Raw genomic sequence first — 15,697 nt, 5'->3', positions numbered from 1 at the left:
AACCTATGCTCTGTTCAGCTGCAATTTTGATATTATCTCGGATATTTTCCCACATGCTATTAACATCTAACTCTTCCTCAACTTCGTCGGAACTTGCTAATACGACAAATCTATTTGAAATTTCGATCTGATAATGTTGCTTAGTTTCCTTGTCCTTTAATTTCTGAATATTGAATCTTCTAATATTAACTTGTTGCTCTACTCGCTTGGCTACTGATAGTCTTTCTCTTAGTTCTCCAATTACCAAATAATGGTCAGAATTACAATCTGTCCCCCTGAAGGTTCGAATGTCTACTATGCTAGTATGTCTCCGTTTATCTATCAAGATGTGATCTATCTGGTTATGTGTCAATCCATCTGGAGAGGTCCAAGTATATTTATGTATTTCCTTATGGGGGAATGTTGTACTTTTGACAGTTAAATTTTTTGATGTGGCAAAGTTGGTGAGATACCTACTAAAGATAAAAATTGACATTGAGCTCGAAATGGAAAGTATCACCGTCAATTTTTACTGTGGATTTGTGATTGTTGTATCTAAGCCTACATTCTTTCCTTGTCCAGTATTTGTAGTTTATTACTGCTCTTAGGAGTGATACTTCTGTCAATTCAGTCTTTCACAATTGAGACTTTTTCTAAATTCAGTTTTCGAAACCATAAAGCTCGAATGACCAATAAGGAAAATATAGACGTTGTGTAGAGGACTGATCAGCCCTTCACAGTCGCTGTGGACTGGCAAATGAAAGGGTTTAAATCTATTTACAATCATAAAGAAGTTATGGACAAACATTTTTGTGGAAAATATTTATCTTAAAAAAATGATGTGCGAAATCATTCAATCATTAGAGTCTTAACTATGTGGGCGTGAGAGACATGATATTGCTCGCACCATGTAGCCAAAACATTTTTACATGCTGCTCGAGTTTCGTCTTTGTCGCAGCAACACATGGGAGTCATAACATAAACATGTACATATTGTATTAGATTACATTACATTAGGTCTTTATTAGCAGAGTAACTGCTGGAGTTTTAACTGGCATTACAGGTCACTGCGGACTCTTTACTTTATTTAGCTAGCTAGTAGGCAACGTGAGTACAAATTAAAATTATAAAACAAAAATATTTCTAGACACTATAGTAAGAACCAAGCTTGTGTACAGTGTGGTCTTAGCCAATAATATAACATAAAATTTACAAGGACACTTTATTAAAATACAGTAAGTAACTTAATTCAAACCAATAAATAACACAAAAAAAAGAGAAAAAGAGAGAAAAAACACACAATACAAACTGTCTATCAGACAGAAGCCAGTGATATTCAATAAAAACATGAATATAGCCTACAGAAATAAAAAGGTAAAAAATACACACATTTGTTAATATTATATATCATGAATAATTTTATAAATTTCTTTTTTAAAATGTTCAATTTTAAAATATCTCAAATTTGGAAAATGGTTTGTAATTTTATTATAAAGTCTTGGGCCGAAACTAGCACCATGTTTAAGAGCTGCACTTGCATGACATTTAGGCTCAGTTAATGGGAAAGTAGACTTTTGCCTTCGAGTACGATATTCATGCCAATTAGATTTCTTTTGATTTCTGTGATAGCAAGTTTGTAAACTATAGTTATAAATTTCTTCAATAGTTCATTGTTCTTCAACTGTTAATGACTGATAAGCAAATGCGAGTTCAGAGCTTAAAATTTGTCAATAATGAAAAGTCTTTTGTTGAAAGCTATGAAAATTGGGAAGAAACTGGGATGATAGGTACGCGGGAAAACCATATTAATAGTTCTCAGTGGAGCGACAGTCCGTGCGCAACCACCGGAAGGTTAAAAAAAAAAACATGGGATCGGGCGTAGAAATTGGTTATCACTATTTTACACTAAACCTTGTTTTGAAATTAAGACTAGTATTGTCTCATAAAAAATCAACAAAAAAATTTGCGGATTATCTACAAATAAGACAATTTATAAAGAAAAAGAGTTGCACTATTTCTCATTGCGTTGGGATGGCGTCGTAGAAGTACATTCTTGGCATTAAAGGCTCACGCGCATTAATACGTAACAGATGACAAGTGCGGAACTTTCAACATCAATTTTCAGACAATCATGGATATTAGAGGTATATTGGATATTATCCAAACCTTTTCATGAGGCAATGAGAACACGTTAAGAACTTTACAAGATATGAGATTGATAAGAAGAAGAGTGTGTAGTTTCCTAGTACCTGGTACTCGTTACATAGGTCGTTTTTGTGTTTACACAGTAGCTGATTTCTGAAAAGAATTTTAATAGTTTGTTACTAGGTGTGTTTCTAGTCAGTTTGTAATATATTTTTGGTCCAGGGAAAAATATACATTTTTTATGATTATACAACAATGGCTGACTTAACAGCTTATGTAGCGAGTATTGGGTACTAGTGAGTGAGATGCAAAGTTAGAAATTGTAGACGATATTGCTCTCTCGTAAGAAAAAGTGACAGCTATTTGGGATGGAGACATACAGGAACATGACCCAACATATTTATTAACGATAACGTAATAGCCTACAGTTCTATTATTTCTAATGCATACACCAAAATTGCCTATTAAAATTATGTAATGCAAAGTTCGTAAGCTATTTAAATAATTTATTTCTTTAAAATAAAAAATACACCCTGGACCACTGTAAAACCTTGAGGGTCATCTGGGCATAAGTCTACAACTCTTCCCAAAATCATGTCGAAGTAACTTCTTTTCTTTAAAATGTCCATTCTTTTCTCTTCGACACATCGCTGTAGCCACTGCCACAATCCTTGAAACTTGGCTATCTTTTTACAGGTTATTGTTCGTGGTCTGATACTTTGAATAAATTCTAGGAACAAATCCATAGAGCAGCCATTTCCGAAGAAAAAAACTGTTAAAGGCAAACGGTCTTTGTATTTTAAGTCGCTGGTCCATAGTATTCTTCTGATGTACAAAGGCCACTTATCCCTTTCGCCTATTACATCTTGTATTTCTATATAAATTTTGTGCCACGACATTTTCCTGCTGCTCATTTTGAACAATTACTATCACCGAGATATATCGATTCACTTAATCGAAACCTTAGTGCAGTTTATTCACGATGCGGAAGGAAGAAAATAGTTCCGATGAAAGAAGATTGCATCGTAGAATACACAAGCAGTCGGTAGAATTATACACGAGACCTATGACCCGTTCCATTGCATTGAGAAATAGTGCAACTCTATTTCTTTATAAATTGTCTTATTTGTGGATAATCCGCAATTTTTTTTGTTGATTTATTATCAGACAGTACTAGTCTTAATTTCAAAACAAGGTTTAGTGTAAAATAGCGATAGCCAATTTCTACGCCGGACCCAAAACATGTTGAAGACCTTAAATAGAAAGTGAGGAAAGTAAAGTTAGTAATTCGGAAGCATAATTTCAACTTTGGTCCCTTTAGGTCGCATTGTTGGGGACCCTGCTGTACTTATGAATTATTTTATTTTAAGGGTTACAAGATGGATGACACACAGTTATGTCATTCAGCTGGTTTGCCTGAACCGCTTGTTAAATTTGACAAAGTTCGTAGAACCAGTTGTTAATTTTTTTAAGTGAAAATGCAAGCTTCTTTACAGAAAGGAAGAATATTAATTCAAGAAGAAATTCCCCAGCTTTAATACTGCAGTAAACATAATACAAAAGTAAACGACAATACAGCTCGAAGTGAGCATATTATTATATTGTTATTTCTCGCCAGAGTATGCAGGCAACATGCCTGCAACCTTGAAGCCCATCTGCGATTACGTCGACAGTCCTCTACCCCTTCCACTTCAATACTAACAGCGCATGTAGAACAGTGAACTGTAGTGTTCGAAAACATAATTTAGCGAAATTCGGAGGAAACAACAAAATCTTTGAAGAGCCTTGAATGCTTTGACAGAATAGGCAAACAAAAATCATTTGTGCATGAATGAAAGAAAGATGGTCCAGATGGTCTTTAGAAAAGGAAGCCGACTTACAAAAGTGTACTCAATAATGCGCTAGCATCAACCACTTGAGATTGTCAGCTCCTTCAAGTACTTAGAGATCACCCTACAACCAACAACAACGTCATACCGCATTCAGGACAGAACTGCAGTCGCTACAGAAGCTATGTTCGAAATGAAGAACATCACCCTGCTCTCATTGGACACTGCCATGGTACTTTTCTACTATACTGATAATCAGTTACGGACTGGAATTAATTGGTATAAACTAAGTCTCAGAGACCTAGTCACTATTCAGGAAATGAAAGAAACGTGCCCTTGGTATCTCGAAATGTTGACTACATTTTCCTGGCTAATTTACGAAGTGGCCAAGGAAACTTTTCTACTTGAAGACCTCAGGATGCAACTCAACTCATCAGACCATCTACTAGAAGGACGCCTGAAAAGAGAAGAGATATGGCCAGACTTCTGCTCTACGGATGATATGATGGACACAACCAAATTAAGATCTACGACATATGCTTACAGGCTTGGCAGTTCATGGTTACCAAGACAACCTGCTGCATACATTGATGATGACTGTGTGTGTTCGCATAACAAAACGCAGGAATTGGCCTGTTTCTATAGAAGAATATAGCAAAGTGTAAACACTCAACAATATGCACATTAGTGCACTCTTCCTCTCATCAAAAATATAACTTAAAAAATATATAGACTTTCTACTACAAAATACACTGTTAGGTATATACTTCATTTTCCTGTTTTTACACTTGTCCTACAATTTTTAATTCCATTCTCATAAAATAAATTATTTTTTTCATTTCGAGTATGGTATTGGCAATACTGAGTCTTATGTTTGAATCTCTTTTCTCTTATTTGCAGGGAGCAATCAGTATAGTGCTCTAGTGCAATGAAACGCCAAAACATTTGATCAAGTTTTTTTTCAGTAGTGGCGGTAGCAATAACACTGAGAAAAGTAAACTAGATGATAGAGTGGTTGATGTGAAAAGTTACGGTAGAGGGTGTAAGTGCATTTTCAGATGTTTCAAACAATTTGCCAGTGTGGTCAGATATTCAAAGCTAGTTGATGTTGCAAATATTCTATATTTCTCTTCTCTCAACATCTGTGAGTTTTTAAATAACTCTACACACAATTCTTCAATAATATGTTGCTATGCAGTTTCTCTTTATGTATAGCTGCTTATTGTTACCTTACTTAGCATATTTCGCAAAGGGAAAGTAGCTTGCTGTAAGGTTGGTGTGGTGGGGTAGAGGGGGAAGGGTTGAATCCGTGTTCTGAAATTTACCCCATATTTCATATTAAAATTGACATTTGCGTCATTAGCAAATGAAGTGGTTGTTGGAAAGTTAGAATGCCACCACTGATTACACATAAAATAGCTTCCTGTACAATTCTTTTTGCAGTTTTGAGGCAACAGAGTGGCCCAGTGGACATTATGTACACACCACAGCAGCTACAAGGAGGAGCCATTTTGTTATCACTATTGGCTGCTGTCTCAGGTCCTCACACTGCCTGGACCAGCCATAATTTTGTCACACCGGTCGGTAAGTTGAATTACTGTTAGACTGATGCTCACATAGTATATCGTGCACGTATTTAGGAATGGTAGCAGGAAGACCATATCGATTTCAGTTTTTAGGATTTTTAGGTTATGGTTTTGAATATGAGAGAAAACGAACGTGTTCCATTCATTATATATGCTCTGGCATGAATGAACTCTGTTCTTATAATTCCATTCAAAGACGTACATCTCTTATTTTCTTTTTAACATCACTTTTGGCACATAGTGTTGTGCCCAAGGGCAGGTCTTTCACTGCAAACCCAGATTTCTCCAGTCTTTCCAATTTTCTGCTTTCCTCACATGATCCATACATCTTAATGTCGTCTATCATCTGATAACATTTTCTGCCCCTAACTCTTCTCCCGTTCACCTCTCCTTCCATTGCATCCTTCAGTAGGCGGTTTCTTCTCAGCCAGCGACCCAGCCAATTCCTTTTTCTTTTCCTTGTCAGTTTCAGCATCATTCTTTCTTCATCCACTCTTTCCAGCATAGCTTCATTTCTTATTCTGTCTGTCCATTTCACACGTTACATCCTTCTCCATATTCACATTTCAACTGCTTCTATTTGCTTGTCTTCACTTCGTCGTATGTCCATGTTTCTGGCCCATACATTGCTACACTCCACACAAAGCACTTCACTAGTCTCTTCCTTAGTTCTTTGTCCAGAGATCTGCAGAAGATGCTCGTTTTTCTATTAAAAGCTTTCTTTGCCATTGCTATTCACCTTTTGACTTTTGGCACATTTTATATTCTAAATATTTCTTCGCAGTTAGGTCGTTACAACAGTTTTTCAACAGCAGTATTTTAAAGACAATATATTTTGTCTATTTTAATTCCATTAAGTCCTATGGAATAATATTTTGGGGAAATTCAGCAGATAGTATATTTTAATAGGTTATTTTACAATGCTTTATCAACATCTTACGTTATTTAGCGTCTGAATGAGATGAACATGATAATGCCAGTGAAATGAGTCTGGGGTCCAGCACCAAAAGTTACCCAGCATTTGCTCATATTGGGTTGAGGGAAAACCCTGGAAAAAACCTCAACCAGGTAACTTGCCCCGACCGGGAATCGAACTGGGCCACCTGGTTTCGCAGCCCAGACGCGCTAATCATTACTCCACAGGTGTGGACAGCAGATAGTAAAAATATAGCCTATTCTTATTAGAAAAAAGAGCAATTAGAATAGGTAATATTTGGATCAAAGGCCAAAGAATCATGTAGACCATTTTTTTTTTTATTAGAAATTCTGACCTTAACAAATCAGTATAATTATATACGCTTTAATAAATTTCCTCTTATGTAATAAAGAAAATTTTCCAACCAATTCAACCATATATAATATAAGTACCCGAAAAAAGAATGATTTTCATATGTCATCATCAAATTTATCATGCTATCAAAGGGGAGTATGTTACATAGAGTAAAAATTTTCAATAGTCTTCCTGAAGACATTAACAATCATAACCAAAACTCTGCATTATTTAAGGTAAAACTAAAAAATTACTTAATATCTCACACTTTCTATTCTGTAGATCAGCGTTTCTCAAAGTGTGTTCCCCGGAACCCCAGGGTTCCGTAAGCAACTTTTAGGGGTTCTGCCAATTCCTGATGTGAAATTATTTACTTTTTAATCTCTAAAATATGTTATAAAACATGAAAAAGAATAAGAACAGAACTATAACTGTTTATTCAGCCATTCTATTGGCAATTATCAACACAACAATTGATACCGTTTACAGCAATCCGATCACTAAAGCACATTGTTGAAATAATAATGGGTGCGCTTCAAGTAACTTAAGTGTCTGCAGCTAACACATTTTTTCGACAATAATGTACAGGTGTAAATTGTATTATGGAATCAATTGAAAATTCTGTGAAGGATATTTCGCAGAATTGATTTGACATTCCTTTAAGAAAGCACAGGAAACTTCTTCTGGAGAGGAAAGACCATTATTTTGAAGTTCAAGGTGAGTTATGTGTTAATTTTGTTTCTCAAAGTTTATTTAATAATATCAGAAAATAGGTAAAATGTTTTAAAGAATAATTGCGCGAGTTTTGTCATCCCTTCTTCAAAACTGTGTAAACAGAGGGCGAGACCGATCATTGCGATCTACGTCATTCTATTTTTAATACAGAGTGATACCGATCCTAACTCTACATTTTTTAATACAGGGTGGCACCGAATAATCCATCGGTGGCTTAAAACATGATAATTAAAACAATCAACATCCAAGTGTGCCACTGCAACTTCAACTAACCCTAAACAATTATGTGGGTCTGATGAAGGCGAAATGGAAACACCAGGTTTACAAAATAGATCATCTGAAAATGTGAAGGAGCCAACATCCAAAATACAACATGAACCTGTAATTAAAATACGTAAATATAATGATAGTTACAGTACGTAGTCTTGGATTTCATGAATGCTGAAAATTGCCCTCAGTATGTAATATGTGGCAGAATTTTACCTAATAGTTCGAAGGCACCTTGAAAATTCCGTCGCCATTTTGAAACACACCATGCTCAGTTTGATGACAACAATATTGATTTCTTTGGTAGGAAATGTCGTGAGTTAGAAATTCACGAAAGTCCTTAGCTCCGACATCTTATAGTACAAATGAAAAAACAGCAGAGGCATCTTTCATTGTAACCTACAGAGTGGCTCAGGCAGGTGAGTCTCACACAGTAGCCGAAAAATTGATAAGATTGACATGGTTAAGTGCAATGATCCATGAGAAGAAGCTAAGCAATTATCTTCGTGTCGCTTTCAAATGACACAGTGGCTCGTTGCATTCAAGACATGGCAGCTTACATCAAGGAAGAATTAAACCGTCCACTCAGAAGCTAATGACACAAGATCTGAAATTTTCAGACTTATTAGTGAGTACTTGGAAGAAATCATATACCTTGGGACAATTTGTCTTCATATCTGCACGGATGGTGCAAAAGCAATGATTGGGAAAACAGCTACTGCAGTATTGCACATAAAGTCAGTTGCAAGAAATTGCAAAAGCAGTCATTGTATTTTGCACCGTCAAGCTTTGAGCACATCAAAAATGCCACTTTCCCTCAAGAATCTTCTTAATGAAGTAGTAAAAACACTGTTGCCAACATATCGCTCTACAATCTCGCTAACTTTTCAACAAAAAGTAGCTAAATCTCTACAAAGTTTGTTAAAAAATTCCCTAGAAATGTCGCTAAAAATTAATAATAAATATCATTAAATAGAAATAAGAGGAACATTCATAAACTAGATAAGAAAAGAAATTTACATTCACTTCTCCTTCTCTTCGAAATCTTGAATTCTTCTATTCCTTTGTACCTGTCGTCTCGCTTCACTTACCTTTCTTCCCACCACAATCTGAACACATGCTCTCGCCACGAAACAATACTAACAATACCATCCCATCGCACTTCCTCATACTCATCCTCTTTCACAATAGCCCTACCAAGACTCTGGAATTCGTTACCTGCTAGCATCAGGGACTGTCGAAATAAAATTGAATTCAAACGCAAACTTACTAGGCACTTGGTCAGTAATTGAGACTCGTTCAGACATGGTTTCTTGTAAATAGTTCTCTTAATCTATCACAAAATATTTCAATATCCGGTAATTTCATCACTATATAATTTTGTTATTGTAGGTTTAATTTGTAATTCAGTAAATACAAAAATATTCTTTATTCTTAACTTCTATGATAAAATGTCTAGCTTTCATTAATCAGGTAATCTTGTTGTGCTTTAATTTTTATTGTAATTGTAATTGTAAATGTAATATTAATTGTAATTTTATTGTTCATGTTATAGTTGTAATCCCCTGTTAGAGGGGCAGAGAAGGCCTGAAGGCCTTATCTCTACCAGGTTAAATAAATAAATACTACTAATACTAATATGCGAGAAAAATGTAATTTCCTCGCGTCACCCTCTTTTGCAGAGTCTGGTTGTATTGTTGACGGCTGTGATGTTGAGGTGGAAGGTGTGGGAACAGCTGATTGTGAATACACTGCACTTGATCCAATCATGGACACTACACTTTCTGGCACCTTGTAAGTGTGGAAATTTTCACTCAAGCATTTGATCGCAATTGTTTTTGTGAAATCTAAAACTTTTAAAATCTTATATATTAAAATATATTAAAATCAGCAAAAACTACAGTCCCATTTGCTTCACACGAACTGTCAGCACAAAATTCCAAAACTCGACTGCCTCGGGTCGGTTTGGAGTGGAAAATCTCCGCGTTGCGGGGAAGAACCAAGAATTAGCTGCAGCTCGCGACTCGTCACGTGCCAATCAAAGTTGCTACCGTTTATCAGTGTTGAGAGAGAGAGAGACCTAACCCCTGAGAATCATTGAATCAGCATCTTTCACCCCTGATCACTGATCACAAATATATGAGATCAGGGCTTTCACATATGAATCATTAGACGAGTCAATCATGCACACATGCCTCTTCTAAAACTAAGTGCACGACTTCAGTTGAATGTTTTAACTTAAAAGAAAGGAAAAAGGGAAAAAATATCGCTAATCGTATTTATTTCCTTAGATTTAGCGACTTATCGCTAAATATGGCAACACTGAGTAAAAATCGTTAATTTTATCAAGTCCAGACCACTAAATTCAAGACTTTTCAAAATGAAACCTTCATAAATCTCTACTTCGAATTTAGGGTTGAGGTGATGGTTTCTTCATTGATCACCATTTCGAGTTGGACGATCGTTTGAGTATCAAACAATGGTTCTTGAGATTTGCCTATTTAACTTACATTTTTGTCAAAATCAACGAATTAAATGTATGAATAATGAAATAATAATAATAATAATAATAATAATAATAATAATAATAATAATAATAATAATAAAAGCCGTAAATCTCCAGTGGGGCAAGGCCTCCTGCTTGGGCAGGGGTGGCTCGGGTCTTGACCATCAGAAGAGCCTTGTATTATTACAGGGGAAAAATGCTAATATATTCACTGCAGCAGATAAAATCAGAAATTTCAAGAGAAAATTGCAGTTCTGGATGAGAAGTCTAGCCGGCCATGAATATGAGAGCTTCCCTGCTTTGAAAGATTTCCTTGAGGAGAACGACCAAACTCTCCGAGAACTTGATGAAATCAATGAATAATTTGTAAAGCATTTGGAGGATACTGTATGCGCCACACTGTAGAACAGTATTTTCCAGACGAGGAGACTGAAAATAATTCTCAAAACTTGTGGGTCAAAAATCCATTTGACATGAAAGAAAAACCTTCTTCCAACGCTTCTGAACAATGCGAAGCATTACTGGAATTGACGTCTGATTCATCCCTGCAACCTCAGTTTAAGAATCTCCCTGTGATGGATTTTTGGCACAGCCTGAGAAGAGAGTACTCAGTGTTATCAAAGAAAGCTATTACTTTTGTAAGGACTTACCTATGTGAAAATGGGTTTTATATGTATAAGTGTATCAAAACTAAATACCAAAACAGACTCCATGCAGAACCAGACATGAGACTTCAGCTTTCCAACATGAAACAATAAAAGCACTCGTTCCACTGATCTGTTTCAAACAGGTGATTTTTTCTAAAAAAAAAAAAAAAAAGATTAAGTACCGGTACCTGAATTTTAGTGTAAATTACAAAACAGTGTTAAAGATGCAAGTGGACTTAATTTCATTTATGCTTGTTATATATTTACTGATATTTGTAACAGTAGGAAATATATTTCAGAAACATTTGTAATTTTTAAATACGAGTATGTATAATGTTTGAGTTCAAAAAACATGTTTAATATTAGTGATAAAAATCAACCAGGATTACTAATCTATATAATAACAGCAAATACAGCTCAACAAAATTATTTATAATTTATAAATATGTATAATATGCTACATCAATAAAAATGTCATATTAATGGTAGAAATACATTTGGTAATTTAATATTTGCCTGTAACATACACACATCACTAATAGTCCGCTGGGTTCCACAGATTTATTTTGGGTTTAAAAGGGTTCCGTAGGTAGAAAAGTTTGAGAAACGCTGCTGTAGATGAATTCTTGACATTTCACAGTACTGTGTAAATATTTTAATATTATTAAATGATAAACATATTGCATTGTATATAATATGTTATTGTTATTAAGGTATCGGTATTAATTTTGAATATATATCATATTAGCATTTTTATATGCCAAACGTAAGAATTGGACATGTTCTTTATTCTATGCTGTAAAGCAATGACAACCAACTGGCTGCTTGCAGTGAGATATTGAGCGGAGTAGAGCAGCAGTCGTGTCTCATAGTTCGACGCCTGTTTTTCATGGAAAGAATCCCGTTAAAGCGAAGACCTTTGATGCCAACGAGCAATTTTGATCCTGAATGGGAAGCAACATACTTCTTCATGGAATGTAGCAAAGTTCTGTGTAGATTTTTCGAATTGCTGGAAGAGATAAATTTGTTCCTGGAAATGAGTGGAGAACTTGTTGCAGAGCTGAAATATGATCTTGCATTCGTGGCTGATATAACTGAACATTTGAATGTTTTAAATGAGTCACTTCAAGGGAGGAACAAATTGATCACACAGATGTTTTGCAGTATTCAAGCTTTAAAAAAATATGCTGTCATTATGGGAACGTCAACTGTTCAATGGCAATCCCAGTCATTTTCTTAGGTTGGCACGTGTGGTCCGGAACTCTGATTTCTTAGAGGTAGACTGCTATGTTGAACATCTCCAGTGAGTTTGAACACAGATTTAAGATTTGAGTCACTTAAAAGTGGATTTCAATCTATTTGCTACACCATTCAGCATAAATATTGATGGCACTCTCAAAAACGTTCAACTGAAACTAAGCAACTTGAAATGTGGCATTGAGTTGACTGATAGTTATAGGAGCAGACGTAATTTGCTAGACTTTTACAGCCGATTTCGTAAGTCAAGATTCCCTTGTTTGCATATGTGTGTGAGGCATCTTTGATTTCAATGTTCGAGTTAAAAAAAGTTGTGTTTTATTTAACAACGCTCGCAACTGCAGAGGTTATATCAGCGTCACCGGATGTGCCGGAATTTTGTCCCTCAGGAGTTCTTTTACATGCCAGTAAATCTACTGACATGAGCCTGACGCATTTAAGCACACTTAAATGCCATCGACCTGGCCCAGGATCGAACCCGCAACCTTGGGCATAGAAGGCTAGCGCTATACCAACTTGCCAACCAGGTCGACTCAATGTTCGATTCGACCTATGTGTGTGAAGCTTTATTTTCAGCTGTGAAACGTAACAAAGGCTATGAAAGAGCCCATCTCAGTGACCATAACTTGAAGTGTGCATTAAGGGTTCAGAGTTGTGTTTCAGCTTCATATCGTACAAACCAAAAGATGTCAAAAATCAAGAGCGTGATCTGAGTAAACCTTAAAGTATCGGATTCTTAATTTAGATATGTACTATCCATTGCACAATTTATATCACTTTAATTTGAAGGCATCTTTCCAGTATTACCGTTGTAAATATGTTTTGTTTGCATTTTTCAACATGCCTATTGGATAAAATATGTAGGAGTTTCATTTGTGAATTGCTAACTTTCACTAACAATGTATTATTTCCTTCCTATATAACTATACTTAAAAAAGATGTTGCAAGTATATGCCACAATTAAGTTGTATTTAGTTATATTGGTACAATGTATTATTTGTATTTCTGTAATGTAGGCTATTAGCATTTAGTTGTTTAGGCTATAGTTTAATGTTGGCACAATGAACAGTGTTTATCAAAGCGCATGATGTACTCTTCTTTACTATCCGATCGTCTACAGTGTAATAGCAAACTTTACTGCAGTTACAGACACAAGCAGACCATCACTGCGTTACGTTCCCACCGACACAGATCAAGCCGTGTGCACAGAAGTAACACAGCGTGCTTGCGAGTTGGTTGACGGAGCTGTAATGCAACAATGAATAAATGTATCTTCTACAATACTGTATGTCAATTGGCGTGCTTGGACGCCTAGTAGTGTAAATCAGAAATTATCGAAATTGAGGTTAGTAGTGACATCGCATCCTCCATATGGAGAATTATTAATGTGAAGTATCAGTAAGTCCATATACATACCTAAATCTCCCAACAGAGCACATTAGTGATTTTAGCACAAAATTATTTTTTGCCTCTCATTTTGTGCCTAATGCAGTAAGTTAGGTACTACCCCTGCTGCATTTTTACAGTCAGCCGTGCTTTTGCTCCATCATATTATTTCAGTGGCAATAATGGGGATTGTTAGGCGCCTACTAGAATTTTAAAATATAAGGAATAGTAAACCTTGTTTTTCTCAAAACAAGGTTTTTTTATTTATGCCACATGACGACCAAACAGGCAAATTGTGTCGATTACCTCATCAGCCAAATATTAAATAATGATGTCAAAGTTACCACCTTTCACACTAGTGCTTCTGTGAACGGTAATAGTAGGAGGAGTAGGGCAGTGGAGAGTGACTCAGATGCAATTATTATTATTATTATTTCAATTCTTCTTCTTCTTCTTCTTCTTCTTCTTCTTATTATTATTATTATTATTATTATTATTATTATTATTATTATTATTATTATTATTATTTCAATTTTCTTTTGAAATTGATTGTATGTATTTTGATTGTTTAATTGTAAACTTATATATATATATATATATATATATATATATATATATATATATATATATATATATATACTTACTAATTGGCAGATATTAATAAAAATGCTTGAGAGTGAGTGAGATGTATCGGACAACTCAGTGAGTGGTAAAGGGTCGAGTGAGTGATTAGTCTGAATTTCATATTAATAAATATTTTCCCCTCCTGGACATATCTCACTCGTGACTCTGAGTTGTTACATTTTATCGCCTAGACATGCTATGCAAGTTATCAATGTTTAGACTAGAGCTCCTTTCAGAGGGAAGACTTCGTCACATTCGGTTTGTAAATATACTTTTGTTTCGATCATAGAGGAGGAAAGTGTGCAGTTTCAAACTTCATTTGTTAATATTTTGAAGCAAAACCTCATATTTTTCACTAAATCAGTTACCGGAAGTGAAAAGTAGGAAGTCTTTTTCTGTCATTGAAGACTTGAAGACAAATGAAAAGGAATTTGCAACATGGTCTTCACTGAAGCACAAAAAAAAAAAAATCTTATGAATGTGTAACAATAGGCCTATAATGTGATGATAAACTTACCTATATGTGTATGCTGTATATTATTAGTATTTCCTTTCTAATGACTTGTTTGAGTGATACATACAACCCATTAGGTAATTCTACTCTATCTTCCTCCACTTCGTCCTACAGTAATGGCACTTCATAATCTTCAAATAGATGATTAGTTATATTGTGCGATGTAACACAGCATAATATGATCAAAGGCACTTTCCGTTTCAACTCTTATTTTGTTTCGGAGAACTGGAAATCGTTGCTTCATTTGGCTAAAACATCTCTATAATCGCACGTTCTTTTGTTACCGGTATACATTTATTGTAGGCTCTTTCCTGTGGAGTGATGATAAAGTAATCAACCAAGGAGCAATTCTGTGGCTCCAAGGGTAAATGTGGTAGGCCTCTATGCCATTTCTTTCACTTTTCAAGAGCAAGCATGTACAGATATAGTTTGAACAACCATATAAAATCGTAGGAATCATGTTTCATAACAATGGATTAGACAACAAAATAAGAGAGATATACATGTTATCTTTTGTCACAATAAAGGTACGGTACCAGCAGGATGCACAACATACTGCAAAATCTCATTGTCAAAAAAAATTTAAATATTATCTTTTGTCTTGAAACCACAGAATTTCATATTCCATATCACCTAGAAGAAGTGCATTGGCATTATTGCCAATCATTACTCTACAAACATCCGAATTTCTCCATATAGGCTTAATATAAAAATAATTATCCACGCTTGTGAATTCTTCCTTGGCATTGCAGGTAGATCGTACATTAAGGCTGGCAACATTTTTTTTTTTTTTTTTGCTGAAATACTCATAGGCATGTTCATTTTTTAAAATAGAAATATTGGTACAATTCACAGCTTCAATGGCGTCAGGAAATGAGTACTTCCACTTCATTTTTGCTTCCTGTAACTCGTGGACAGTTGTTGGAAATTGAACGCAATTAAATGCTTTTAA

The 15,697-nt window shown here is 35.1% G+C and overlaps 1 long non-coding RNA gene across 2 annotated transcripts in view; it reads left to right on the top strand.

The window, feature by feature from the left end:
- LOC138693141 (uncharacterized) overlaps positions 1-14,093 on the top strand; it is a 42,262-nt gene extending 28,169 nt beyond the window's left edge. The window contains exons 3-5 of one of the 2 annotated variants that reach the window (XR_011330234.1): positions 5,397-5,537; positions 9,494-9,605; positions 13,365-14,093. This is a non-coding gene — a long non-coding RNA (uncharacterized lncRNA). Of the gene's footprint in view, positions 1-5,396; positions 5,538-9,493; positions 12,615-13,364 lie in introns of those variants that run through there. The other variant, XR_011330233.1, reaches the window with a different exon arrangement.
- Positions 14,094-15,697: the final 1,604 nt, after the last annotated feature.

Source organism: Periplaneta americana, chromosome 17 (assembly GCF_040183065.1).
Source record: "Periplaneta americana isolate PAMFEO1 chromosome 17, P.americana_PAMFEO1_priV1, whole genome shotgun sequence".
NCBI classification, from domain to species: domain Eukaryota; kingdom Metazoa; phylum Arthropoda; class Insecta; order Blattodea; family Blattidae; genus Periplaneta; species Periplaneta americana.
The sequence above is the reverse complement of the archived record's forward strand: the minus strand, read 5'-3'. Positions and strand labels throughout refer to the sequence as shown.